Raw genomic sequence first — 27960 nt, 5'->3', positions numbered from 1 at the left:
GAAGATTCTAATTTGGTCCTGGGGGAATATGGGTGGATGGGATTTAAAGCCTTGGGGTTGGACCAGAACCAAGAGCAGGACCTTGAGGCACACGGTAGGCCATAAAGAAGGAGTTGCCAGGCGATAGTGGGAACAAGTGCCCAAAGAGGCAGGAGTGTAGGACCTCTAAGATGAGAGAAGAGAGAGTTGCCATCTGAGGGTATATTCAATACTGCTGAGAGTGCAGGTCATAGTAAAATTGAGAAGTATCCATTGATTCATTAGGCACAATGTGAGCACTCTGAGAAAATTAGAACTGATAGGAGATGACCATCAGCTGGAAATGTGGGTGGAAGCAGAAGAGAAGTAGAGAACAGAAGTGTCTGATTTGGGCGACAAGGTGGACGTTTATTCCACGGAGAGGGACAGCAAGTCTGGGAAAGGTGGAATCGGTCTGAAGAGGAAGAGATGGATACTGTTTTCATCACTTCATGATTCACCTCCATGGCTTTCATTAAAATGAGAAGTTTTTGACTTTTAAGCCTATATTTCATAAGTTATTACATGTAGAAAGAAAAGGTCCAAAGCAGAAGCTTGATGAATGGAAACATTTGAGAGAAGAGTAGCCTGTGAAGAAGTCTGGGAGGCAAAGAGGCCACAGACAATTGAAGCTGGTATTGTCTGCTGGGTCAATGGGGAGAGAGTTTGAAGGAAGGGATGGCTGTCAGCAGTTTCCATTATTAGAGAAGGGTCAAGTAAGTTAATGACTGAGAAGAGCCTATTGATTTTGGCAAAGACTATTACAGAAGTGTAGTGGGGTCAAAATCCAATTAGCAGAAGGATCTTAAATGGAAGAGATGAGAAGTGGGGAGAGCTGGAACAGATTACTGTTTCCTGAAATTGACTGTAAATGGAGTGGTAGATACACAGGGATATGGTCAAGGAAGTGGTGGTTATTATTTGGGGTGCGGGACAGGATAGATTTGTGCTGTTTGTATGCTAATGGAAAGAGGCACTAGGGAGAGGGAACTGGAAGATCCTGGAGAGGAGAATATTTAAGGATTGAGGTCCCAGAGCAGGTGGATGGAGGAGGTACTTCAACTGGTGAGTTCGGAGGGATGGAGGTATGAGTGGGGCCAAACGTTTCTAGCTGCACATAGATGCTTATAGTCAATGAATACAGTCAGTGAACAGTGAATAGGCAGTGTCACTTGTAAGTTAGATCAACTCCCTCTTCTTGATCTTGATCCAAAAATATTTAACATTAGGAAAGTTATTACCACTCCCATTTTACAATTCAAAGGCATTGGCAGACCAGCCTGCCTGCTGCTTGTTCTGTCAAATACAGTTTTATTGAAACATGGCCACGATCCCATTCATTCATCTGCATATTGCCTAAGCTTTTGCACAATAACAGCCAAGCCTAAAATGTTGTTGTTTGGCCCTTTTTAGAGACGTTTGCTGACCTCTACACAGTTGATAAAACTAGGCACGGAAAGAATATTGACTTGGGAGGATCCCTCCCTTCTTCATCCAAGTCTGAGACCAGTCTTTCTCTGTGTTAGTTGGCATTCTCCTAATATTTGCTGGTTACCTCTCTTTCTCAGGAACTTTCAATAATTGCAATTGTAATTTGATCAAATTTAAACCCATCCTGGCTCTACCCTAGAAACTCAGCTGTGTCTCAGTGCTTCCTAAGGAGGTATGTTCTAGAGACAGCCCTGCTCTTTCCATGACCTGGGTTGCGCTGGTTTATCCTGCTTTACTTGGTTATCCTGCTTTTCTTCACCTTTCCTGAGAAGATGATCGTAGTCTTCTCTGAGATCATTACTGAAACCCCCACGTGTTCCTTATCCCCGTGGTTTTGTTTCATTGTTTCCCTTATGTACTTCCACATCTGACTCTAGTTTATGTCTTTGAGAGGGGACCCCCAACTCTGGTGCCAGAGGTTCTGTCTCTGCAGCTAATCTCCCAGACGACAGGGACCATGTTGACCCTGTTATTAGCCCCTTGAGTTCCACAGTTGGTGAGCATGATATTGGGCTTATCAGATGAATTTTGATTATGTTGAAAAAAATTTAGGTGCTTCAGAATTGCTCATTTATGCATAAAATGGTGTGGTAATGACTAGCCCTTCTCAACTGCTCTTGAAACCAAATCCCTTCCTGAATCTTTTGAAATCTACTTTGAATTATTGACGAAATTTGAAAGTAATGCATTTACAGGTACATTTTCCCCCTTTATGTCACACTGTCCAATTTTCAAGAGAATACACATGTATTTCTTTGCTAAATTTTCAAATGCTTCCATAGGGACTAAGATTTCAATAGTTGCAATTTACTTCTGTAACTTACTAGATTTTAGTTGTATTTACTTACACATATGTTTAGCACCTTGCTGCTTAAAATGTGGTATGCCTACCAGCTACTTAGGCATCACTTGGGAGCTCGTTAGAAATGCATAGTGTTGGGGGGGCGCCTGGGTGGCTCAGTGGGTTAAAGTCTCTGCTTTCTGCTCAGGTCATGATCCCAGGGCCTGGGATCCAGCCCTGCATAGGGCTTTCTGCTCGGTGGGGAGCCTGCTTCCTTCTCTCCCTCTTCCTGCCTCTCTGCCTACTTGTGATCTATCTGTCAGATAAATAAATTTAAAAAAAAAAAAGAAATGCATAGTCTTGGGCACCTGGGTGGCTCAATTGGTTAAATGGCTGCCTTTGGCTTGGGTCATGATCTTAGGGTCCTGGGATTGGAGCTCCATGTTGGGCTCCCCACTCAAGAGGGAGTCTGCTTCTCCCTCTCTCTGTGCCCCACCCCCTGCTCTAGCTCTCTCTTTTTCTCTCAAATAAATAAAATGTTTAAAAAAAAAAAAACAAAAAAGAAATGTATCATCTGGTCCCACTCAGAATTACCGAATGAGAATTTACGTTTTAACAAGATCCCCGAGATGCATATACACATTGAAATTTGAGAAGCTCTGCTTTGGGCTGTTGAACTTGGGTTTTAGACAAACACACAAAACAGAGGGCCCTACCTCAGAGACCTTTTATAACTTTCATATGTTATGATGGTGTGTTTTACATTTTATGATGGAAGTTTTCCCTATCAGAAAAATTTTGCTGTTTTTCTCTGTTATTGTTGGAAGTAGTACATCATGATTAAGAGAAAAATCAGGTATGCTTTTGTTCTTTCTGCCATCTGCAATGTCCTTATTTTCTTTCCTTTTACAGAGATAACAAAATCTAAAACTTCTGTCTTTGACAGGAGTCTGGGCTAATAATCTGTAATAAGTGAACAACCTTAACCCTCCCTCACTTGTAGCATTGGGCTCAATGCCATTTCTTTTGGTATGTATACTTCATCATCTCCCTTCAGTTTCCTTGGAAAGTGCTTGTACACGGGGCGCCTGGGTGGCTCAGTGGGTTAAAGCCTCTGCCTTCGGCTCAGGTCATGATCCCAGGGTTCTGGGATTGAGCCCCGCATCGGGCTCTCTGCTCTGCGGACAGCCTGCTTCCTCCTCTCTCTCTCTGCCTACTTGTGATCTCTGTCTGTCAAATAAATAAATAAATAAATAAATAAAAGAAAGTGCTTGTACATGATTTGAATTCTGTACTGGATAAGTTGTAGTTCCCATTTTTTCAAGTCCTTGAGCAAATTAAGGGACTAATTAAGTAGAGGAACAAGGAAATAATAAAACAGCATTTCTTTAAAATATGTAATTCATCAAAACACTAATTCATATTGTCCTTCTTGCCAATTAATCCAAGCAGGTAGAGTAAAAAACAAAACAAAACAGAACACTCGTTCATTTATTTTTGGACAATTCTTATGTATAGAATTCAAAAGATTCAGTGAAAAGTGAATCTCTTTCCCTTCCTCATAACCTAGCTGGACAGTTCCCTCCTTAGGAGCAGGTCTTCATCCCAGGTTCTTACGGAAACTTTCAAAGATAGTATATGGTCTAGGAAGTTCAATGTAGTTGTGGCTGAGGGTGAGCTTTGAGGCCAGAGTTTGAACCTTAGCTACTGGCTTTGTGATCTTGGGTAAGTCTCTCAGTCTCACTATGCCTCCGTTTTCTCATCTGTGAAATTGGTATACTAACTATATCTCTCTCAGAATTGCTGAGAAGAACTAATGAGATAATTCACGTAAAGGGCTAAGAACTATTCTTGGCATGCAGAATACACTCAACAAATATTAACTATTAATATTATATGTGAGCATTTCCTTATGTTTTTGTCATTTCTCTACATAGCAGTAATATACCCTAAAGACTTTTATACCTTGCCTCTTCTTTTATTTGTGACTATTTTTTCTTTTTCTTTTTGTTTTTTTTCATGACCCTGAGCTGAGATCAAGAGTTGGATGCTCAATGGGTGTAGTCACCCAGGCATCCTATGCTTTTTCTTTTTTTTTTTTAACCTAATAATGTGATATTTTCACTTAACAGTGTGGAGATTGATTTAGTTTATTACGTATAGAACCGCTTCATCTTTTTGGTGGCTCTACATTTTTTTTAGAGAGAGAGTCTGCATATGTGTGGGCCCCGGGGTTGGGGAGGGGTAGAGGGAGAATCTGAAGCAGGCTCCACACCCAGCATAGAGCCTGATGTGGGGCTCAAATCTTACACCTTGAGATCATGACCTGAGCTGAAATCAAGAGTTAGTTGCTTAACTTACTGACCCACACAGGCATGCCAAGCAGCTCTACAATATTCTGTTTTATGGATATAATGTATTTTTTCAGCCCCCTATTGGTGGACAATTGTTTCCATTCTTTTTTTTTTTTTTTTTTTTTTTTTTTTTTTTTAAAGAGAGGGAGCTGGGGAAGGGCAGAGGGAGAGAGAGAGAGAGAGAAAATCTTAAGCAGGCTCCAAGCCCAGCACAGAGCCCCATGTGGGACTTGATCTCATGACCCTGAGATCATGACCTGAGCCAAAATCAAGAGTTGGATGCTTAATTGTCTGGGCCACCCAGGTGCTCCTAAGTTGTTTCCATTCCTGTGATAGTAGATGATATAAGCTTTCACAAAATGGCAAGTGTACATGTTATAGTGTTTCTGTAGGGCAAAATTCTAGAAGTGGAATCTAGAAATGGTCAAAATGTAGGATTTAGTTTTGCTAGATATTGAGTCATTGCCCTCCATGGAATGATAGACATCTGCCAGCAAAGGCATTCTTATACTTGTTTTGATAGTCAGATTTTAAGTGTAATTTTTAAAAATACAGTTTTTGTTCGTGAATATATAATAAAAATGTTCATACATATTTGGAAGTTTTATAAAGGTTGCTAGATGTTTTGGAAGATTTTGGTGGTAGGAGTAGAAAGATAATACTTTGCTCTTAAGGGTTTGAAGGAGCAACAAAGTGGGACAGTGAGCTGTTTTTAAAGAGGAACTGTATGATATGCAAAAAACTGTTATTACTACTTCTAAAGTATTTTGAGATACTGAAACAAAACAAAGAGTTTGCAAAACTCCTCTAACAACAGTGCCTGGCCTCTAGGTGCTCCCTGAAGGGTCTTGCCTTAGCTGCACTATTCTGAGATTGGCATAACATAGAGCCTTCTTTCTTCTACTCAGACATCTCATGGTACAAATTCTTGCTGCCAATGGAGCTGATCATACAGCTTTTACTTAGGATGCAGGCAAAACAGTTTCTCCTAAGTGTTTTAAAAAATTAATATAACCTCCAAAGTAAATAAGACCAGAGTCTATTATCCTGGAACATGTGACCTTCGCTTAGTAATTTTTTTTTTTTTAAGATTTTATTTATTTATTTGAGAGACAGAGAGCACAAGCAGGCAGAGAGGCAGGCAGAGAGAGAGGAGGAAGCAGGCTCCCTGAGGTGCAGAGAGCCCGATGCGGGGCTCGATCCCAGGACACTGGGATCATGACCTGAGCCGAAGGCAGAGGCTTTAACCCACTGAGCCACCAGGCGCCCCTCGCTTAGTAATTTTTGAGTGGTACAAAATATTTGCAGGCCCCTCCTCACCTATTTTATATTTGGTAAATTGTTCAGACATTGAATTTTATGGAATTTATAATACGCAGTTCTTTGGAAACACAGCTCTAGTCTGTGGTGAGAATTAAGATAAGCACTGAAATATACATTTTTAATCCATTTAGCAGATGATCGCTTGGGTTCTTTTTGCATATTTAGATGAGTTGAGGAACTGAAGGAGAAACAAAGATAACTCTACATTCCAAGAGGCATGTAAGTACACTGCCATTTTTAGTTACTGGCATCAATCAGGAAATACTTGTTGGTTGGATAACGAGCATATTGAATGTGGCCCCTGGTCACAGTGACATGCAGCAGGCTCTCAGCTGACCTCTCCCAGCCTGGATGGCATATGTCAGTCTCCAGGAAATGCTTTTCAGGGCAGCCTGGGACGCCTCAGTTGGGCTGCTGTCGCTTTGTGAGGTTCTCTGTGGGGCACGGCATGGGGCCACAGAAGATTTGCTCTTGGTTAGGGGATCAGTAGACGGGTGGGGTTCACAGATGGTGTGTGGTAAGCTGAGTCATTCAGCCATCTAGCGCTAACCTTGTTGCTAGGACAAAGGAGATAATGCACTTATTCTCTGAGGAGTTTATCAGCGCGGCTGTCATTCTTTCTTAGCCACTTGACAAGATCTTGACATTGAGGAACTATAGCTTCCTGTCCCCTCCTTTCAAAATCTAGCTCAACACAATAGATGCTGTTAAGCTTCAAAATAGGTACCAATTATGTGGCTCTTACTTTGTGCTCGGTGTTTTTGTCAATTAATTGTTAATTGTCACGAACATCAATGAGGTAGATGAAAAGTTAAGGCGTAGTGGGATTAACTAACAGGTGCCAACTTTGGTAAGGGGACAGCATTGAGATGGACCCCTGGGTCTTTCTCACACTGAAGATGGGGCTTCCCTAGCCACAGCGCTGTTCTGCCAGCTAAAAATAGAAGTGTCTATACCAATTCAAGGAGTCGTCACATTTGTCTGGACACAGTTGTTTTTTCCTAAATAAGGGCTCATTATTACTGCTTGTTCTACTACCCCTAATGTAATTACGATCAATTTTGATGTTGCTAATGATTTTGAGTTATCTCCTCAAATTATCTTTATTACTTCTCTGACAACTGAGGCTTAAAATATTGACAAGTTGTCAGACTTGCCCTTTAATTTTTCAGTGATCATCAATACACCCAGGATCTGTCGTCACCTTCTAGTGATGACTTGAGCTTTTCAGGCACACACACTGTTTTGCTCTCTTCCTTTCAATCAGCAAGGTCATCGTCTAATTCTCTTAGGATCCTGATGCACACCAGGCAGCATTCTTATTTTACACATACTTACCTTGTGTTTCTAGTATTTTTCTCTTGTCTTCTGAGTTATATTGATTTTTGTCTTCATTAATTCTTCCCATCATTGCCAATTTTCTTCACCCTTTATGCTCGACATCTCTTTTAAAGTGTTACTCAATGGGCTTATTCTAGATTTGTTGATTTCTCATTCTTAGTTTATTTCTTGTTATTTTTCTTTCAATTATAAGGCTTATTGTATTTTCTATGCCATGCATTTTGTCCTCTTCTTTGGTTATTTTGTTCTCTGGGGATTATTTTTTGTTGTATTTTTGCTGTACCATGCTCTTTGGGGTCTGGGTTGGGGTGTGGTGGAGAAGAGCCCAGGTCAGTACTGCCTGGGGGAACCTTCAGGAACTGTCAGGGTCTGGGATCCATATAATTGCTGAAGGTTACTGTCAGATCATTCTTTTCCTACTTGTCTCTGGCCCCCTGCTAGCACAAGCAAGGTTCTGCCTCCCCCTCCCCTGTACCTGCAAGTTGGCCAAGAAGGGGAAAGCAGCGCCCACAGCATCAGGGACACGAGGCTGTCTCTGTGGTCCCCAGGCTTTCACGGAGAGAATAATGGTTCCATTGATCGTTAGGCATGCTGGGCTTTGAACCAGGTGTCTCCTATCTGCTGTGTCAAACCTTACACCGACCCTGCAAGATTGATTACTATGCGTGTTTGACAGATGAGGAAGCTGGTGCTCTGAGAGGCTAAGAATCTTGCCAGAGTGCAGCCTGCAAACAGGCGCACTAGGATTCCTGCCCGTCTGTGTGACTCTGCAATCTACCTTGTTTCCACCCCCCATATCCTTCTCTCCCAGAAGGAACTTGTTACTTGAGAACTTTCTACCCCTATTGTTATCTGCATTTGGATTAGATCCTTCTTGTCCTAATTAGAGGGTGTTTTAGGTATTCCCTGCTGTTGCATCTTAATACCATTGCATCATGCTCCCAAGAGTTGTTCGTTTCTCCCTGTTTAATTCATGAATAATCCCAGTACATTGTTTTCTTTGTTCATTGAATTAGAATCCAGTAACGGGTGAATCCTGTTTCTCAGCTTCCTGCCACAGTGAAAGCAGGCCTAAATTAATTACAGTGTGTTGCTCTGACAATCTAATAATGTAAAAATCAAGGTTATTGATCACTCTCCATTTAATGAATCAAACTTTGCTGCTTCTAGGGCATTTACATGGACCCTTAGCTTTGTTGCTGGTTCTCTTACTCTTAAACCTGTGTCTTGCCACACAGAGTGTCCTGCTGATGTTCACAGAGTCATGATTGATGTTGGGCTGACTTGATGCGTGGAGGGTATGTCTCAGTGTCATGAAGTACTTCTAATGATTTTTAATCTGCAATACAAAGTCTTAGATTAGATATACAAAATCATTGTTAGTTCTGTAATTCTGGTTTAGGGAAGTTTTGGCTTGATGAGTATCAACATTTCCTTTCTTATTTACCCTCTTTTCCTTTGTCTCTTTTTTGAGTTCAAGGTCAATTTTTAAAGTGTGTTTTTTCTGATTAGGAAATTAATATATATTAATTGTGGGAAATTCCACTATAATCCTACTTTCTAGTGATAACCACTATTAAACATGTGGGCATATTTCTTTTTCATGTGTGTGTGCATGTGTGTTCATTTTATCACAGCTGAGATCCCAATACATACATACACAATTTTGTATTCTTTCCCAATTTATGTAGATGATAAAATCCCCATCACTAAGACTCTCCATGAGCATAATTTTAATGACTGTATAATATTTCATGGAATGTCTATGCCCTAAATTCCTAACCATTCCCCAGGGTTAGGCATTTAAATCCTTTCCCATTCTAGGAATAACGTTCTCTGAGATGCTTTAATGCATCCATCGTTGTCCAGATTTATGATCGTTTCATTTCTATTGATTCCTTGGAGTGACATTAATAGGCCAAAAACTGTGACCACTTTAAAGTTACTTGATAAACAATGCTTGCCAGATTATTTACCAGAGTACATTTCCACTCCAGCCAGCAGTGAGTAGGATCCCAGGACTCATCACCTCCAACAAGCAGTGTGTGCTGGTGCACTTAATTTGTGCAAAAACTAAAGATGTTGTTTTGATTTGCATTTCTTTGATTACCAATGAAGTTAAACATTTTTTAACCTATATGTTAATTTTTATATTACTTTTTAAAGAATTCTCTACTTTTTAATCTGTTGAAGCCTGGTATATTCTGGTATATTTCATATACAGCTTATGAGAGATCCTTATATACTGAGGCTACTGACCCTTTTTCCATTTTATTTGTTGAAACATTTTCCTAAGTCATTGTTGGCTTTTATATCTCTCTAATTTTTTTGATGTTTACATGTGTTTAATTTACTAATCTTTATTTAGCATTTTGATTTACTATGAATTTATGATGTATGTTTTATGATGTAAAGATATAGTAATTTAATTTACTAATTTTGATTTTTTGTCCATGTGTGTGTGATTTCTTCCATCATTTTATTTTTTTTAAGGTTTTATTTATTTATTTGATAGAGAAAGAGTGCATAGCAGAGGAAGAGGGAGAAGCAGGCTCCCCACTGAGTAGGGAGCTCCATGCAGGACTTGATCCCAGGACCCTGGGATCATAATCTGAATGAAGGCAGATGCTTAACCAACTGAGCCACCCAGGCACTCTCTCCCGTCTTTCTAAAAAAGTCTTTTCCCCTTAGATTAAAAAAAAGAAGAAGAAGACAGTCTTTTCTCACACAGAAAGAAGATAAATATATTTAACCGAATGTTTGTTTTCTGGCTCTTCTAATGGAATTTTACAACTTCAACTCTGTGATTTACTTGGCATGTATTTTGGAGAATATTTTGAGATAAAAAAACTAACTTGATTTCCCCCTATAGATAATCAGTTGTCCCAGCAATATTTCTGTTAGCTAAGCCGTTGTATCACTGCAGAGTTTTATCATTACTGCATCATGGGTTTATGTTTTATATAACTTAGGGTCCATTTCTAGGACCCTAAGTTTTGTTTTATTGATCTGTTTCTGATGTATCCTAGAATTATATTCTTAATTACTTTGGCTTTATAACATGTTTTACTATTTGAAAAGTTGTATTTCTCCTTCTTGCAATTATCTAGAACTTACTCATTTTAAGCTTTCTATTTTTTTATATAAATTGTGGCCTCATTTTGCCAGATTCTTTATTTGACCTCTATTCCCCTTGACCTCTCCCCTCTCACCCTAAAGCAAAAACCAATAAAATAATAACTAGAAGGAAACATACATAGCTCTGGGATTTTGGCTAGAACTGTGTTCAACTAATAAAATGATGCAGAGAGAACTGAACCTACCTAGAAAGGCACTTTCCTTTTAAATAAATGCTTCTTAGTGTTTGTGGGGGTCAGAGATGGTCATCAGGTGTCCCTGTTTGAGCCCCAAAGATGTTCCAAGGCAGAACTGTGTGACCTACAGCCTGCAAAAGGCCAAACATGGCCAAAGCCTGCCAGCGAATGCCCTCAAGCTGGCGTGGCTTTTACACTTTTAAAGGGTTGTAAAATGAACCAAAGAAGAGTAAGCGATAGAAAACTTATGTGGCCCACAAAGCTGAAAATGTTTACTGCCTGGCTCTTTACAGATAAGGTTGGCTGGGGGCATCGCGCCGCAGAAGGCTGGCAAGCAAGCTGAAGGCATTCAGAGTTCACATGTTAATTATGAGTCCTGGTTTCCCTTTACTGGCTTCTTCAGCACGTTGGTGGGAAGGTCTGTTTGTTTAATGTATTTAAGGTCATCTGATGTGAGGCTGTCAGTGAACATCTACAGGTTCGGTTTCTTCCTGCGTTTCAGAATGTGCTTCTACATTTTAAAAAGTGCCTGAGTGTGTGTTGTAAAACTTAAAAATAAGTACTTCTTTTTGAAGGATCATGTAGTCTCGAGACAAGGCAGTGACTTGTTATAATGACCTGTCCCCAAAGTGGGGCTGGTGAGGTCAGCAGCTGCCTACGCAGGAACCCTGGAGGGGGTCCAGCGGAGTCCCCGTGTCAGCCCCACGCTCCAAGCCCACCAGCAGTGCTGTTTCAGGGACAACTTCACTAGACGAAAGCCTTTTGTTAACCTGATGGGATCTGCTTTATTAACCCATTAACTTCCCTCTGTTATCGCAGGAGAGAGCCGGCTCCCCCAGGACTGGGCCCGGAGTGTGGGTCTGACAGGCTTAGGTGAGCACAGGTAACGAGGAGCCCAGCAGAGACTGGGTATCCTAAGATCGGGGGAGGAGACACGGGCAAGAGAGATGATTCCACAAGACAGACAGGGTCTACAGGTCACTCTTACTGGTAACGAGGGTAGGTTCCATGTCCTGGGAGACCTGAAAATCCCACGGACCGAGGGACTTCAGAGAGATGAGCCAGAAAAATGACCCTGAATCTGCCTCTGTGCTAGATGTCTCTTTGTTGCTGAAGGAAGGGCAGGGGAGGACCAAGGGAGGCCTCTTTTCAAGTTCAAGCTGCCTGAGTCTCACCCGTGGGTCCAAACTCAAATAGGGTTTCATTAGGGCTTTTCTCCTGTGTCTTGGAAAATTTGATTGTTCAGAGTTTGAATTTCGCCTTTTAGATATCCTGAAAGGAAAACAACCGAAGTTGAAGTCTTCCATGCACACGTTTACCTTCTGAAATATAGAAGGTGTTTGCTGGCGGTTTCATAATCTCTTTTTGTTTTTTTTTCCAAGTGTAGAATTATTCAAGAGTAGTGTAAGGCCTTGCAGAGTTTGGTTAATAGAATTTATAGCAGGCAAGTCAGGCAAAGACCAGATTTCATGGAAAAGCTTCTAAAGCAAAGTTGTTGGAAATTAAAATTAGATTTGAGTGTGACAGATCGACTGCTGAGAAATGGTATCGTGCCTCCCTGTTAAATTCTATAGGAATCTGCCCAGAATTAATAGTGTTGTTTTTCTGATGTAGTGGGTACTGATTTTGAGTTTTGAATCCAAGTTTATACATTTTCCCTATATAATCATTTTGTCCAGGTAAATGGAAATATGGCTGTATCAGGGACTCAAAACCATTATGTTGAGAGTGTGTCTAGCAGCAGTTTTGTGTCCAGCCGAGAATATTCTAGCAATTGGGCTCTGAGGAGACTTGGGAAATTTTCCTGCTCATGAAATGTGTAGTTTGAAGGAGAAAACAATAAAATTAAAAATATTAGAAGATCTGTCTATCTTTCTATCTCTAGTTCACATATTTCATGAAGTTAGATAACAGGAAATTGCTGTAGAGTGCAATGTGAGATTTTAATGCTAATAAGCTGTGTGTTCCCTAGACTATCCTTGATAGAAATCAAGGATCTTTCCTTTGTGTGTGTCTGTCATTTCCAGCAGGTGCCTTGAACACTTGGAGCTCTTGTGAGTAAGCAGGATGGTTCACTGAGTCCCGTGTGTGGGCAGAGTTGAGGCCTTTGGGAGCCTTCTGGCTGGGCGCTATAATAGTTTAGATCCTTCCCAGCGCCGGACTTTGTTTCTTTCCGAGTCACTGGAACACATCCATATGCATTCCTTATGAATTGTGACTGAACTCCCTCAGAGAGGGGTTTCTAGGAGATTTGTAAAGACTCATTTATTTCTTGGGGCTGTAGGCGCTACTGTGTCTGTCTTGTTCATTGCTTTATATTCAGTTCCCAGCATGGGGCCTTGTACATTGTAGATACTCAGTAAACACTTGTTGAGGGAATAAATGGACTACAGGTGTTTTGAGATTGCATATTTAAGTTCTCATATTTAAGCACTGTACAGTGACGATAATGGGACCCAAATTTATTGATTGCTGATTGTATTGAGAGCTCCCTAGGCTGGAATATGCTGTGGTCACAAGCTCATGTTCAGTGGCCTCACTCAACAGAGCAAAGTCCACTGTGGTGGTGACTCAGGCTGCTTCCACAGCAGCACAGCTCTGAACCCAAAGACAAGAGGGGGGCTGCAGCCTCCGGCATGGGCTCTTCATTGTCCAGATCCGGAAGTGACATGCCATATGTCTGTTCATATTTCACTGGTCAGAACTGGTCACATGACACCATCCAACTGCAAGGGGGATTGAGGAGTTTCATCTTCTGTATGCAGGGAAGGAAAGGAAAACCAGAAGATGATAGACAATGATAATAGCTATCATTGGTCTATTATAAAATTTTCCCATTTTACAGATGATAAAACTGAGGCTCAGAGAAGATAGCTACTTGTCCAAAGTTACACAGCTGGTATGTGGCAGAGCAAGGCCTGCTACTTCTGTCAATTTTCCCAAGACTCCTCAGTGGTATGTTTGTTTTCAAAGCCCATGTCCCTTTTTAAAATTTTTTATTTTCACTCCAGTATAGTTAATGGTGTTATATTAATTTTAGGTGTATGATATATATATATATTTTTAAAAGATTTTATTTATTTATTTGACAGACAGCACAAGTAGGCAGAGAGGCAGGCAGAGAGAGAAGGGGAGGCAGAGAGAGGGGGGAGGCAGGCCTCCTCCTGAGCAGAAAGCCCGATGTGGGGCTCGATCCCAAGACCCTGGGATCATGACCTGAGCCTAAGGCAGAGGCTTTAACCCAGTGAGCTACCCAGGAGCCCCGATATATATATATATATTTTAAAAGATTTTGTTTATTTATTTTTTGACAGAGAGAGACACAGTGAGAGAGGGAACACAAGCTGGGGAGTGGGAGAGGGAGAGGCAGGCTTCCCACTGAGCAGAGAGCCAGATGTGGGGCTCAATCTCAGGACTCTGGGATCATGACCTGAGCCGAAAGCAGATGCTTAATGACTGAACCCCCCAGGTGCCTCCCAGGTGTACGATATACTGATTCAACAATTCTACACATTACTCAGTGCTCATCATGAAAGGTGTACTCTTTAATCCCCTTCACCTGTTTTCATCCATCCCCCACCAACCTCCCCTCTGGTTAACTATTAGTTCCTTCTCTAGAGTTAAGAGTCTGTTTCTTGGTTTGTCTCTTTTTCCTATGCTTGTTTGTTTTGTTTCTTAAATTCCACATATGAGTGAAATTGTATGATTTCATATGGTATTTGTCTTTCTCTGACGGACTTAGTTTTTTTTTAAAGATTTTATTTATTTATTTGACAGACAGAGATCACAAGTAGGCAGAGAGGCAGTCAGAGAGAGGAGGGAAGCAGGCTCCCTGCTGAGCAGAGAGTCCAATGTGGGGCTCGATCCCAGGACCCTGGGATCATGACCCGAGCTGAAGGCAAAGGCTTTAACCCACTGAGCCACCCAGGCACCCCATGACGGACTTATTTTGCTTAGCATTATATTCTCTGGTTTCATCCATGTTGTAGCAAATGGCAAGATTTCCCTCTTTTTTATGGCTAAATAATGGTCCATTGTGTGTGTGTGTGTGTGTGTGTGTGTGTGTGTGTGTATATATATATATATATATACATCTTCCTTATCCATTCATCTCTTGATGGATACTGGGGTTGCTTCCATAATTTCACTATTGTAAATAATGCTACAATGAACACAAGGGTGCATGTATCCTTTTGAATTAGTGTCTTTGTATTCTTTGGGTAAATATCCAGTAGTGCAATTACTGGATTGTAGGATAGCTCTATTTTTAACTTTCTGAAGAGCTTCCATACTGTTTCCCACAGTGGCTGCACCAGTTTACATTCCCACCAACAGTGCACCAGGGTTCCGTTTTCTCCACATCCTTGACAACACTTGTTTCTTGTGTTTTGTATTTTAGCCATATGGACAGGCATGAGGCAATGGCTCATTGTAGTTTTGATTTGAATTTCCCTGATGATGAGTGATGCTGATCATCTTTTGAAGCCATACCCTCAACCATCATGCCATACTTCCTTCCTTTCTTAAGGAAATTAATTTCCTTCTAAAGAAAACTTGCCCTTAGCGAGGGGGAGAATAATAAAAATATTGGATTTGGGGTTTGGGTACCTGGCTTATAGCACTGATTCCATCACTGACTTTCTTTTACATGTAGCTAAGCCCCTTCTCTGGGCTGATTTCCTCATGCAGGAATAATAATTACTATGAGAGTGATATAATATACATAGTAATACACATGGTAACACCTGCAGAGGCATACATTGCTGTATAAAGATGTGATGATATTACCACCAACACCGACTTTATGTATTGGTCTTGTGCAGGTTTTTCCACATGTAACAAGTCTCAAGATTCTTCCAGGAAAACCAGTAAATCCTTTAAATAACCTCCATTCATTTAGGTGAATATGCTCTGTGTTCCAATACAAAGCTAAACTTCACTGGGGTAATATTTTCAGACATTTCATGACACTGAAATGATGTTAACTTTCCACTAAATTTCTTAGCTCTCACTTTTAACCCTCTTCCACCATCTTTTTATTATATGAATTTTCAAAAACTGTTCTTTTAAAAGCAAGTATCCCAAAGAGGATCTCTAGATGGATATGTCACTTGTACGTTCAGCAAACTCTTCCGTGTTTTGCCATCTGTTTACGGTGATCTGCAGGGCCTCGACTTAGGACAGGTGTACGTTGCTTGTGCTCTGAGTAAGAAGAGCAGCCCTTGTCCTTTGTAGCTGTGGGAAGAGAGGGAAACTTCTGTCAAATGTGTTAAATCACTGGCACCAGCTTGCCCATCCCCCAAAACTTGGTGTGATGTTGTTGTTCTCAATATTCGTCTTCTACTTCAAGTATCTCCCAGGCTTGATGTTCTAGAATGCCTCTCTCTCCACCAGGCCCACCTGGCAGATCTCAGTCAGGCCCACTGGGGTTAGCTGGAGCCTCATGTTACTTTAGATATCATATAATAGACTTTTACCATACTTCGACTTCTTCTTGGCAGTGGTTGATAGTACAATGAATAATCAGACTAGAAAAGAAAAAGTTTTCTGTGGAAATTTGGGAGCCAAATTCCCATTAATTAAAAAAAAATATCCAGCATATTTTTCTCAGACCCCATCTCATAGACATTTTTATCCCTCATTGTTTAAATATGACCCTCCTTCAGCAAGGGCAAGCGTGCTAGGCCTTTCTCCTCCTCCCCCGTGTGGACATAAAGCCTGTTATTGTTGATTGTTCTGCAGTGGGGTCACTGGAAAACGAGATTTCGTTTAAGTAGAACATTTTCATTGCAGGATAACAGGCCTCTTTAATTTCGTACTTTTAGAGTGGCTAGAAAAACATTTACATTTACTCCTGATTTTCTCTTTCCAGAGTCCTGGGTGGACAGGGAGGACTCATTAGAAAACAGATCATGATGACGCATCTCTTTACTGGTGAGCCATAAAAGTTCTGAGAAAGAACACAGAAGGTGGGCATTTGCGGTGTTAAAAGCCTTCGGCAAGTTATATATGTGGTGGCTTTAACTGACCTTGGACGTTACCTAAGTCTTTGTATGAACTTTTGTATCCAAATGTGGCCTGTAAAAACGATCGTGATCTACTGAATTTACAAAATAGCTTCCCAGACGCCTGGCTCGGCTCTTTCTTTCATAGTGGTAAGCAGTGACTCCACACTGCGGCTTACTTTGGGGGAAGGAACCACTTTGGTGCACCTCCTTTCTAGTCCTGTTCTTGTCAGTTTATTTACATAAATGCTTCTTACAGAGCTCTCCTAAAACCGTTTAAGTCCCAGGTGGGTCAGTCTCGCGTGCATTTAGATCCCACTCACTGGTAGTGCATTTCAAGGACCCCTTTCCCTCTACTATTCTTTCTCTATTGCTCTCTTTTCAGTTCTTCCAGTTTCCTTAACTTTACTTTGGAATACATTCTTAAGGCTTTGGAGAGCCACAATTAATTACAAGGAGCCAAGTGAGATTAAATAGCCTATAGGGCATAAAGAAGAAGGGCCGGTCCAGGGTTAGGTTGAGCCCAGAGCCCGATAGGCAGGGCTGGGCTGTGGCTGCCACTCCAGGCAGCCTCTGGACTGTTTCTTCTCTTCAGGTTGTCCTGGTCTCTCATTCTGGGCTGTGCCTCCTGTAGCAGTTGACACGGGTAGGGGAGGGACCAGTCAAGGTAGGCCTCTCTTAGGAGCTGACTTGCCAGCGGAGACCCTAAGGGTAAGGAGGACCCAGCTATGCTGAGAGGCGGGAAAGGCCTTATCAGGCAGGGAAGGGGTTTTGGCATCTGCTGGGAGCTGGGAAGCTAGAGATAAATGCCGCTCAGTGCCTGACAGTTCAGGCTGGTTGTCAAGCCACTGAACTTGATCTACTGCCACTTCCTGCTTCCTTGAAATGGACACTTCCTGTAACCCGCCCTTTGGCTTTAATCATACCAGTATCTTTTTCGACCTGCAATTTGGCTCTGGATAGCCTTGAAGGAAACTGTTTAACTGATTTCCTCCAGCCTACGTCAGTTTAATGTCTGCAAGAGGTACACGTCTGGTATATAAGTGAAAAAATAACAACGGGGTGCGGGGGCGCCTAGGTGGCTCAGTCGTTAAGCGTCTGCCTTAGGCTCAGGGCATGATCCCAGAGTCCTTGGATGGAGCCCTATATCGGACTCCCTGCTTGGCAGGAGGCCGGCTTTTCCCTCTCCCACTCCCCTGCTTGTGTTCCCTCTCTCACTGTGTCTCTCTCTGTCAAATAAATAAATAAAATCTTAAAAAAAAAAAATAACAACGGAAAACTGGTCAGGTTAATTTAGACTAGAGTCTCCTAGAGTGGTGATGGGTAGCAGAATATGCCACCCCAGAGTATAATTTTTGGCATATTGATTATTTTGAATTAAAGTTACCTCAGAAACAACCATTGCAGGAAGGACACTCTAACCCTTATTCACACCCCTGCAGGCAGAAAATAAATCTCTCCTGTGAAAGGTACCCTGCCTGTACCAGGAGAGCATCCTTATCACCAGAGACAGGAATTTAGGGCTGGGAGGGTTGTATAAAGAAAACTTGTTACTTCCTCACTAATTTACCACCCCAAATTCAAAACCCTTTGTCTGGTCAAATTTATTGCTTCCTTGTCAAAAAGGTATAAAAGCTGCCTGCTTTGGTCACTTCTTTGAGCATCATATCTTTGGGGGTTCTTGTATGTACGAAATTAAATTTATTTTTCTCCTGTTAATCTGTTTTATGTCAATTTAATTATTCAACCAGCGAAAGTACCTAGAAGGCAAGAAGGAAAAAATATCCCCTACCCCGCTTTCAGTAGATATAATTCTTAAGCTGTAATTATCTGCCTCAGATGTAAATGATACTCAGAGGTCCTGCAACAGCGGTGACAAACCGATTCCTACTTATTTGCCCTCCTTCCTACTTATTACCTTTTAAAAACCTTAGCCTCCGTTTTACAGTTAGACCAGCCCTGAAGAGAAGCTGCCTACTACGTACGCTGCATTAGAGTTAATTTGCATGGAATAATATTAACAGTATCTGTAGGCTTAGTTTCCCATGTGTGCATGTGACCACATAACCATTGTGCTAACATTAAGTTTTAAATGCTTTCATTCTAAATATCAGCCTTTGGGGGGAATAATCAAGACCTAACAGAAGGGAAAATTAGGCTTATGACATTATCATAGAAAAGAAGAGAACATTATCATAAAGTGGGAAGAAAAACAGTAAAAAATCTTCCCAACTGCAGAGGGTAAATAAAAAAGAATGATGGCAGTTATTACTAAATACTAAAATCAACAACTCTAACTTGAGAAAATTAGGCTTTTCCATGGAAAAGAAGGGAGGGGGATTGGTTGCATATCAAGTAGAAAAGAGAGCCTTTTAAGGCAGAGCAATTTCCTTAAGACATTGTGATGAGAATAGATGACTCTAGAAAGTCATTGCTTTATGTCAGAAGTGATGCATCTGAAAGGATTGTCTAAAGGGTTCTGATTAGCCTAGGAAAGCATCTCTATTCAAGCATTCGAGCACTCCAGAATCAAGGTAAAAAATTTCACAAAACTTCTGAGAGGACCCTCAAGCTATTCATGTTGAGTAGACCGTTCTAGAGGGATGTTACAAAGATCTTTCTAAAGTTGGGGAAGTCACTGTTGGCTGTGCCTATGGGGCATCAGTGAACCTCAACCGCTGTGAAGGCTGGTTTTGACCAGATGGTGTTGTTCAGACTCACAAAAAGAGAATAAACCAGTTGTGTCTTTGTGGGACCTGTCAATACTTTTCCAAGACAAAGGCAAGTAGAAAATTAAGGGAAAAAAAAAAAAAGTGGAGCCCTCCTTTTGAAGTGAACCCAACTATGCCAAAGTGGGGCTGATTTTTTTCTGGGGTTCTGGCATCACTTCTCTATCATTTCTGGGAATTCTACCATGAAATTTGAGACATTGTGTGAGAAGCCTTCTAAAAACCTCGAAAGGAACAGGGTTGTGAAAAGATGAACAGGAGGGCGGAAAGACCCACTCTGAATGCCTCGGCTCTTCCCTGCTGCCTGTCCCTTTATGAGGTGACGGCGGAGCGCTCCCGGAGTGGAGCTGCCACAGAGGTGACGTCCACAGGGAGGAACAGGAGAGATCTGGTGCTTCTGTCGATGAGGTGCACGCATGAGGGAAGCTGGGTAGAGAAGCAGCCTCCATTCACCCCATGTCTGGGACTCCAACATGCCAGGACCTCCACAGGTGTCCCTGGCTGGGAGGTTCAGGCAGGGACCCAGCCCCAGCCCGAAGCTTTTCAAGCAGTGTGTCCTTGGGAGAAGCAGGACAGCCCTTTTCTCCCTCTCCCTCCTGTTCCACAACATGCCCCTGATGGGCCAACCCCAGGACACCAGGCAGTGCCTTGAAACATGAACCAAACATTTTATTTATTATCGAGAGCAAAGGAGCACAGCAACTTAATTTAAACACAATTATTTAGACATTTTTGTGACTTAAAACACCTAAAATTTCCAGTGAGGGAGTTCAGACCCTGTTGATATCTGATTACCACTACTGAGTGTGAGGTGTTTTCATCATTTCGTTAAATCGTGTTCTCATTTATACATAACACCTATCTTAGTCAACTCCAGCTACCACAGCAAAAGATCACAGGCTGGGAGGCTTAATCAACAGCATTTTATTTCTCAAAGTTGGGTATCTGGTGAGGACTTTCTTCTTGGTTTGCAAACGACCACTTTCTAGCTGTGTCCTCACATGGTGGAGAGGAAGATAGTAGGAGTGTGTTCTGGGGTCTCTTCTTATAAGGGCACTAATCCCATCATGAAGGCCCTATCTCGACTTCATCTGACCCAAATTACTTCCCGAAGGCTCTGTCTTCAAATTCCATTACACTGGGGTTGGGGCTTCAGGATAGGAATTTTGAGTGAATACAATTCAATCCATACCAACAACTTTTCAGCCAAAGCTATTTTATATGTATAAAAATAATAAAATATAGTTTAGGATTAATAAATATGACATAATAAATATGATACATTTTAGTTTTAAGGGGAAATTATGAATTTCCTAACTTCTTTTGTGTTTATTAAATATCAAGCCCACAAAAAAAAACTCCTCTAAGTCTTTGGAGGTTCTCCGTGGTCTCTGCCCATAGACCACAAGGCGGTGTCTTTGGTGGAGGCTGTGTCCCTGTCAAGGGAATTGTAGGGACAAGTAGCAAAGCACCAGCTCTGGGTTTGGACAGGACTCTGGCTCCTGGGGAGGGAGTTACTGCATCAAGCCTGGGCCCCAGTCCTAGAGAATCTCTGACTGCCATGACACTTTGTCCAGATAACAGGGTTTGAACTCCCATCTGGCTCCAGACCCATTTTCAAACACTGTATTAATTTAGTTTTTTTTTCCCTTATTTATTTATTTGACAGAGAGAGAGAGACACAGTGAGAGAGGGAACACAAGCAGGGGGTGTGGGAGAGGGAAAAGCAGGCTTCCCCCCTGAGCAGGGAGCCTGATGTGGGACTTGATCCCAGGACCCTGGGATCATGACCTGAGCTGAAAGCAGGTGCTTGACAACTGAGCCGCCCAGGCGTCCCTAATTAGTTTTCTTTTTTTGATGGTTAATTTTCTTTTTCTTTTTCTCAGCTTTATTGGTATATAATTGAAGTGTAACATTTCATATTTTATTTATTTAATTTAAAACTTTTATTTATTTTTTTTTTTTTCTCATTTTATTTATTTTTTCAGCGTAACAGTATTCATTCTTTTTGCACAACACCCAGTGCTCCATGCAAAACGTGCCCTCTCCATTACCCACCACCTGTTCCCCCAACCTCCCACCCCTGACCCTTCAAAACCCTCAGGTTGCCCCAACCTCCCACCCCTGACCCTTCAAAACCCTCAGGTTGTTTTTCAGAGTCCATAGTCTCTTATGGTTCGCTTAAAACTTTTATTTTTTAATTAATTAAAAATTAATAAAAATTTTATTTTTTAATTAATTAATTATAATTTAATTAACATACTTCAGTGGGATGGAGATATATATATATATAGATATAGATATATAGATATAGATATATATTTATATATTATCTCCCACGACTTCTGTTGGCCATTTCGATGTCTTCTTTGGAAAACTGTCTGTTGAGCTCCTCTGCCCATTTAAAAATTGGGTGTTTTTTTGTTATTGAGTTGTATTGAGTTGTATGAATTCTGGATATTAAGCCCATATCAGATGTATGATTTGCCAATATTTTCTCCCATGTGGTAGCTTGCCTCATTTTGTTGATGATTCCTTTGCTATGCAGAAGCTTTTTAGTTTGATGTAATCCCACTTATTTATTTTTGCTTTTGTTGCTTGTACTTTTGATGTCATATCCAGGAAATTGCTACCATGACAAATGTCAAGGAGCTTTTTCTTCTATGTTTTCTTCTAGGAGTTTTATAGTTTTAAGTCCTTAGTTCATTTCAAGTTATTTTTGTGAATGGTGTAAGATAGGGATCTAATTTCATTCTTCTGCATGTAGTTATTTAGTTTTCCCAAGCCATCTATGAAGAGACTATCTTTTCTTTTGTTGAGTATTTAATGTTAATTGACTGTTTATGTGTAGGCTTATTTCTGGGCTCTCTATTCTGTTCTATTGGTCTATGTCTCTATTTTTATGTTAGTACCACACTGTTTGATGATGATAGTCATAAAAATATAGTTTGAAAAAAATATATAGTTTGAATATAGTTTGAAGTCAGGAAGTGTGATGCCTTTAGCTTAGTTCCTTCCTCACAGGATTGCTTTGATCATTTGGGGTTTTTTGTCTCTGTACAAATTTTAGGCTATTTTTTTTCTATTTCTTTGAAAACGCCATTGGAATTTTGATAGAGATTGAATTCAAATCTATAGATGGCTTTGGGTAACAGGGGACATATTAACAATACTAATTCTTTTTATCCATGAACATGGGATATCTTTTAATTTGTGTCTCTTTCAGTTTCTTTAAGCAAAGTCTTGAAGTGTTCAGTGTACAGATCTTTCACTTCCGTGGTTAAATTTATTCCTACATATGGCATTGTTTTTGATACTATTGTCAATTAGATTGTTTTCTTTCTTTATTTTTCAGAATTTTCTTGTTAGTGTATAAAAATGAAACTATTTTCTATATGTTGATTTTGTATTCTGCAACTTTACTGAATTCATTGGTTAGTTCTTGCAATTTTCTGATGGAGTGAAAGGATTTTCTATATTAAGATCGTGTCATCTGTGAACAAAGACAGTTTTACTTCTTCATTTCCTATTTGGATGTCTTTTATTTCTTTTTCTTGCCTGATTGTTCTGGCTATGACTTTCCAGTACTATGGTTGAATAGGAGTGGGGACCCTTTTCTTATTCCTGATCTTGGAGGAAAAGCTTTCAACCTTTCACCATTGAGTGTGATGTTGACTGTGGGCTTGTCATATATGGCCTTTATTGTATTGAGGTATATTCTTTCTGTACCCAATTTTTAAGGTGTTTTTTATTATAAAAGGGTGTTGTATTTTGTTAATGCTTTTACTGCATCAATTGGGATGATCATATGGTTTTTATCTTTTGTTCTATTTCTGTGGTGTATCACATTGATTTGTGTGTATTGAACCACCCTTGCATCCCAGGGATATGCCCATGTGTGTTAGTTTTCTAAGGCTACCATAACAAATTACCACAGTCTGAGTGTCTTAAAACAGCAGAAATAGATTGTCTCACAAATCCTCATATTAGAAGTCTGAAAGGTATCAATAGTACCATACTTCCTCCAAAACCTGTTCCTTCCCTCTTCCTAGCTTCTAGTGGCGGCTGCATCTCTCCAATCTCTGTCTCTGTCATCACATTCTTTCCCTGTGCTTCCCATTGTTTTCTTATAAGAAGTCCAGCCATATTGGATTTTGGACCCGCCCTATTCCAGTATGAGCTCATTGCATCTGCAAAGACCGTATTTCTAAACAAGGTCACATTCTGAGGCTTAAAGCTTAGGACTTCAACATATCTTTTTTTGGGGGGGGGGGGGAGACACAGTTGAACCCATAACACTGTGCTAGAAAATATTCCATCTTTGGTGTGGATGGGAGGAGTATGTTTACCCAGCTGTAGGGTGAGAAAGGAAAGGAATGGGTTACAGAAAATCTTCCAGTTACTTGTAGTGTATTAAACATCTGCAACTTGCTTGTCCTGGAGACTCCATGACATGATTAGTAAGGATATATGACCCACCTGGTGAAGACACCTTCAATTCCTCAATGATAACAAAGTCTCCTCTGGGCCAGATGTCCCTCACTGGAAATTTTTTTAAAAGTCATGCCATATTTCACTTTGACTAGCCCCCAAACTTCTCTTTAAAAATTTTTCAGCAGAATGCACAGTCACTTTGCTTAGGGTGACAGCAAAATAATGGGGAGAATTTTCTTAGCGCTAGTGAGGTGTGGGTGTTTCAGCTTTTTGCTTGAAGTGATACTAGAGAATGTTTCCATATAAAATATGAGGACACCTAGCATTGATTCTGGTGTGTAGCTAGTGGTTAATAACAGAAGTATTTGATTGTACCCTCCAAAATGCAGTGATAAAAACACACAGAAAAGGTAGTCTAAATGTTATGCTTATTCCTGACAAATGCTTTTTCGATACTTTTCTTAAATGCTTTGCCATTTGATTTGGAAAAATTTTCAGACATCCTTGCCACCCAATTATGGACTATTTCTAAGGCTTTGAGGAGCTTCTCTGAACAGCAGATCCAGAGTTGAGGAGAAAGCAGTTGTTTCATATGGTTATATCTTATTTGTTAGGGATGGGAACATAAAATGGGCCATTTAAAAATTTCAGTTGCTTGCAAATATTTTTTCAAGGTAGATGTGTTATGTGACTTTTGATTCTGTTATGTTTCATCAACAAAAATGCACAAGATAAAATTCACATGTTTGCAAAAATTATGAAATTGAGTGATTTCTTTTTCTTTTAAGAATTTTGTTTTTGCACATTATTGCCCAAATCTTTGTAGAGTTGATGACTATCAAAACCATTATATAAACACGCAGGTGTGAAATATTGCTTTGAAATAAATACAGTAAGAAAGTATCACTTTTTGAAAGTTCAAGCCATAGCAGGTGTAATAGTAGACAGCAGAGACTTTCTGCTCATTATTCTGCTGCTCTAGTTTCCATAAAAGTGTTGGAACATCTGGATAAGCTATAGAAGAAGAAGGAACCCAGAACTCCCTCCCTTCCACTATCCATAACTTTTAGTGACTTAGAAACAGTACAAAGCAATTTATGACTGTATAATGTTTATTTAAATCTGAGAAGAACTTTGTGAAACAAAGCCAAATTCAGCTATGTCAGAGAAAATGCCTTTATGTGGCTAGTTGTCAATAAAAGACCATTTTTATCCTTATGCTTCAGGTATCCTCAAGACTTTGAAGGCTCATTTTAGTATATTAGTGATGAGGGGACAAATTTTGCTTTGGCTTTTTCAAGCTCAGTTACTAAGTAATAGGAGCCCTGCCTTCAGCAATAGGGATTAATTGTGATAAAGAATTTTTTTTCCCTCTTAACAGGTACTTCTTGTTAGATTGGAGTTTCTGAGAATGGCAATTAAGGTCTGAATTATGGCAATTTATTATGCAGTTTGTTAGGACTTGGTTTTTACTTTAGTGAGCTGAACAACATGATTTACAAAATATACGTGTTGGGTTATAACAACAGTGAGACATCACTACACACAGAATGGATGAAATTTAAAACTGTGACAACACTAATGTTGGTGAGGACATGGAATAATAAGAACTCTCATTCATGGGATGCCTGGGTGGCTCTGTGGGTTAAGCCTCTGCCTTTGGCTCAGGTCATGATCCCAGGGTCCTGGGTCGAACCCCACATCTGGCTCCTTGCTCAGCAGGGAGCCTGCTTCTCCCCCTCCCCCTGCTCCTCCCCATGCTGTGCTCTGTCTCTGTCAAATAAATAAATAAAACCTTGAAAGGAAAAAAAAAAAAAGACCTGTCAGGGGTGCCTGGATGGCTCAGTTGTTAGGCATCTGCCTTCAGCTCAGGTCGTGATCCCAGGTCCTGGGTCAAGCCCTGCATTGGGCTCCCTGCTCAGCAGGAGGTCTGCTTCTCCCTCTCCCGTTTCCCCGATTGTTCTCCCTCTCTTGCTGTCTCTCTCTGTCAAATAAATAAATAAAATCTTAAAAAAAAAAAAAAAAAAGACCTGCCATTCATTACTGCTGGAAATGCAAAATGGGATAGCCACCTCAGAAGACAATTTGCAGTGTCTGGCAAAGTTAAACATTTGCATTCTCACCATGTGATCAAGCAATCATGCTCCCAAATGAATTGAAAACTATGTCCACACGAAAATCTGCATGTAAATATTTGTAGCACTTTTATTCATAAATACCAAAAATTGGAAGAACCCAAAATATAGCGAAAGGATAAACAAACTGGCCAGAGAGCTAGTGACAATGACTGCCATCAGGCCACTATTGGCCAGATGGGAAGAGCCCTCCAGGGGCATTGCTCTGTGTGGCTTATATTGGGCTGTTCTGGTTCCATTTTGAAATCTCTGGGACGTTGCCTTCCTCAGCTCCCTGAGTCTCTCTCCATTCATACACGGTTTTGATTCCACGCCTGACTTGTGGGGCAGCTCGACATCTCATCTGGAAAATGGGAGTCATTACATATTCTCTCTTTAGTCTCTGCTAAGTCAGCTTGCCACCCCACAGGAATGTTATAAGGAGAATGATAATGAGAAACATAGCTTCACTTCCTAGAGAAAATTGAGTTCCTAAAAGAAGATCATGGTAGAGATGAGTGGAGATGTGGCTTAGGTAAAACCACGTGAGGAGCGTTTTGAGGGATAGATATTTTTACAGCTGGAAGGCCCTGTAATCAATTGCGTGATCTAGTTTTAGGCCAGCAAGCTCAGTTAGTGTGTGTGATAGAGTGGAAAGATCTGGATGGTAAAGGCAGAGATACCCGTGTTTGTCCCTCTCTGGGCAGCTGAGGGGTCCTATGTGGGACTCAGCCTCTCTGATGCTCAGTGTGTGTTTCTATAAAAAGGGAATGACGACACCTGTGTTCTAATTAGCTGATTAAAACCATACCATGTGTAAAGTGCCCTTTATGGGGCCTGGCACAGGGCAGGCTGCTCTGTCTGCCAGGTCTAATATTTAGTGGAATGATCTGCCAGTTTTATTCTATCCTTCTTGAAGGTCTCAGAAGAAAGTCAACTGCCCTCCAATCTGTCCTGGTTTTATCCGGTCAGGAAAACATTTTTTAATGTCAAACTAAATCTTCTGGTTTTCAGTTTCAGTCTCCTTTCCTTTGTCCTATATCTTCTGGACATTCTCTCAAAAGCCCTCATAAAGGTGGTGATTAAACCGCCTTCCTGACTTCCTCTAGATTAAATAACTTCAATTTCTCTGACCTATTCTAATAGAAGCTGTTTAACATTTCTTTGAACATATTTCTTATCTTGTTCCATCTTCTTCTCGGTCTTTGAGGTGTGTTTTCTTGGGGGACTGACGTCCAGAGAGGGTGCCAGGAAGACCCCCTCGCTGGAGCCCCCGCATGCCTTGTTCATTTTGTCTTTCGGTGTTCTTTTTCTCTTCGTCTGTATTATTGACTAGCATTCTGACCTTGTTTTTGTCCTTGCTTTCTTTTTTCTTAAAAAACATTGTCTATTGGTTAAGACTGACAGCACCGGAAGAGGACTTCCTGGGTTTGAGCCCCATCTCTGTTACTCACCAACTGGTCCTTGCCCCTTACTTTTCTGAAACTCAGTTTTCTCCTCTGCAAAATGGGATGAATGGAGTATCTACTGTAAAGACTTAAGTATAAAATGTTTGTATATATATACATATGTATATATATATACACATAAAGTTCTCAGAACAGTATGGCTACACAGTACTCAATGAATATCAGCTATTTTATTTTATTTTATTTTAAGATTTTATTTATTTATTTGACAGAAAGATCTCAAGTAGGCAGAGAGGCAGGCAGAGAGAGAGGAGGAAGCAGGCTCCCTGCTGAGCAGAGAGCCTGATGTGGGGCTCAATCCCAGGACCCTGAGATCATGACCTGAGCCAAAGGCAGAGGCTTTAACCCCTGAACCACCCAGGTGCCCCTGCTTTTATTTTTTAAGATTTTATTTATTTGAGAGAGAGAGAAAGAGATATAAGAGAGAGCACGAGCAGGGAGGAAAGGGAGAAGCAGACCCCCCGCCCCCCGCCCCGAGAAGGGAGCCCAATGTGGGATTCCATCCCAGGACCCTGGGATCATGACCTGAGCTGAAGGCAGATGCTTAATCAACTGAGCCACACAGGTGCCCCAAATATCGGCTATTT

At 40.8% G+C, this 27960-nt stretch overlaps 1 protein-coding gene across 2 annotated transcripts in view; it reads left to right on the top strand.

Moving 5' to 3' along the window:
* The window catches only part of CSGALNACT1 (chondroitin sulfate N-acetylgalactosaminyltransferase 1), a 332179-nt gene that overhangs the window by 91804 nt on the left and 212415 nt on the right, over positions 1-27960 (top strand). Inside the window, exon 1 of one of the 2 annotated variants that reach the window (XM_045997361.1) lies at positions 16523-16591. The exons of the other annotated variant lie outside the window; for it this stretch is intronic. The gene's annotated coding sequence lies outside the window, so the exon portion shown is untranslated. Of the gene's footprint in view, positions 1-16522; positions 16592-27960 lie in introns of those variants that run through there. 2 annotated transcript variants of the gene reach the window in all.

This window comes from Meles meles, chromosome 2 (genome assembly GCF_922984935.1).
Source record: "Meles meles chromosome 2, mMelMel3.1 paternal haplotype, whole genome shotgun sequence".
Taxonomy (NCBI): Eukaryota; Metazoa; Chordata; class Mammalia; order Carnivora; family Mustelidae; genus Meles; species Meles meles.
Note: the sequence above shows the minus strand (reverse complement) of the source record. Positions and strands in the feature narration are given on the sequence as shown.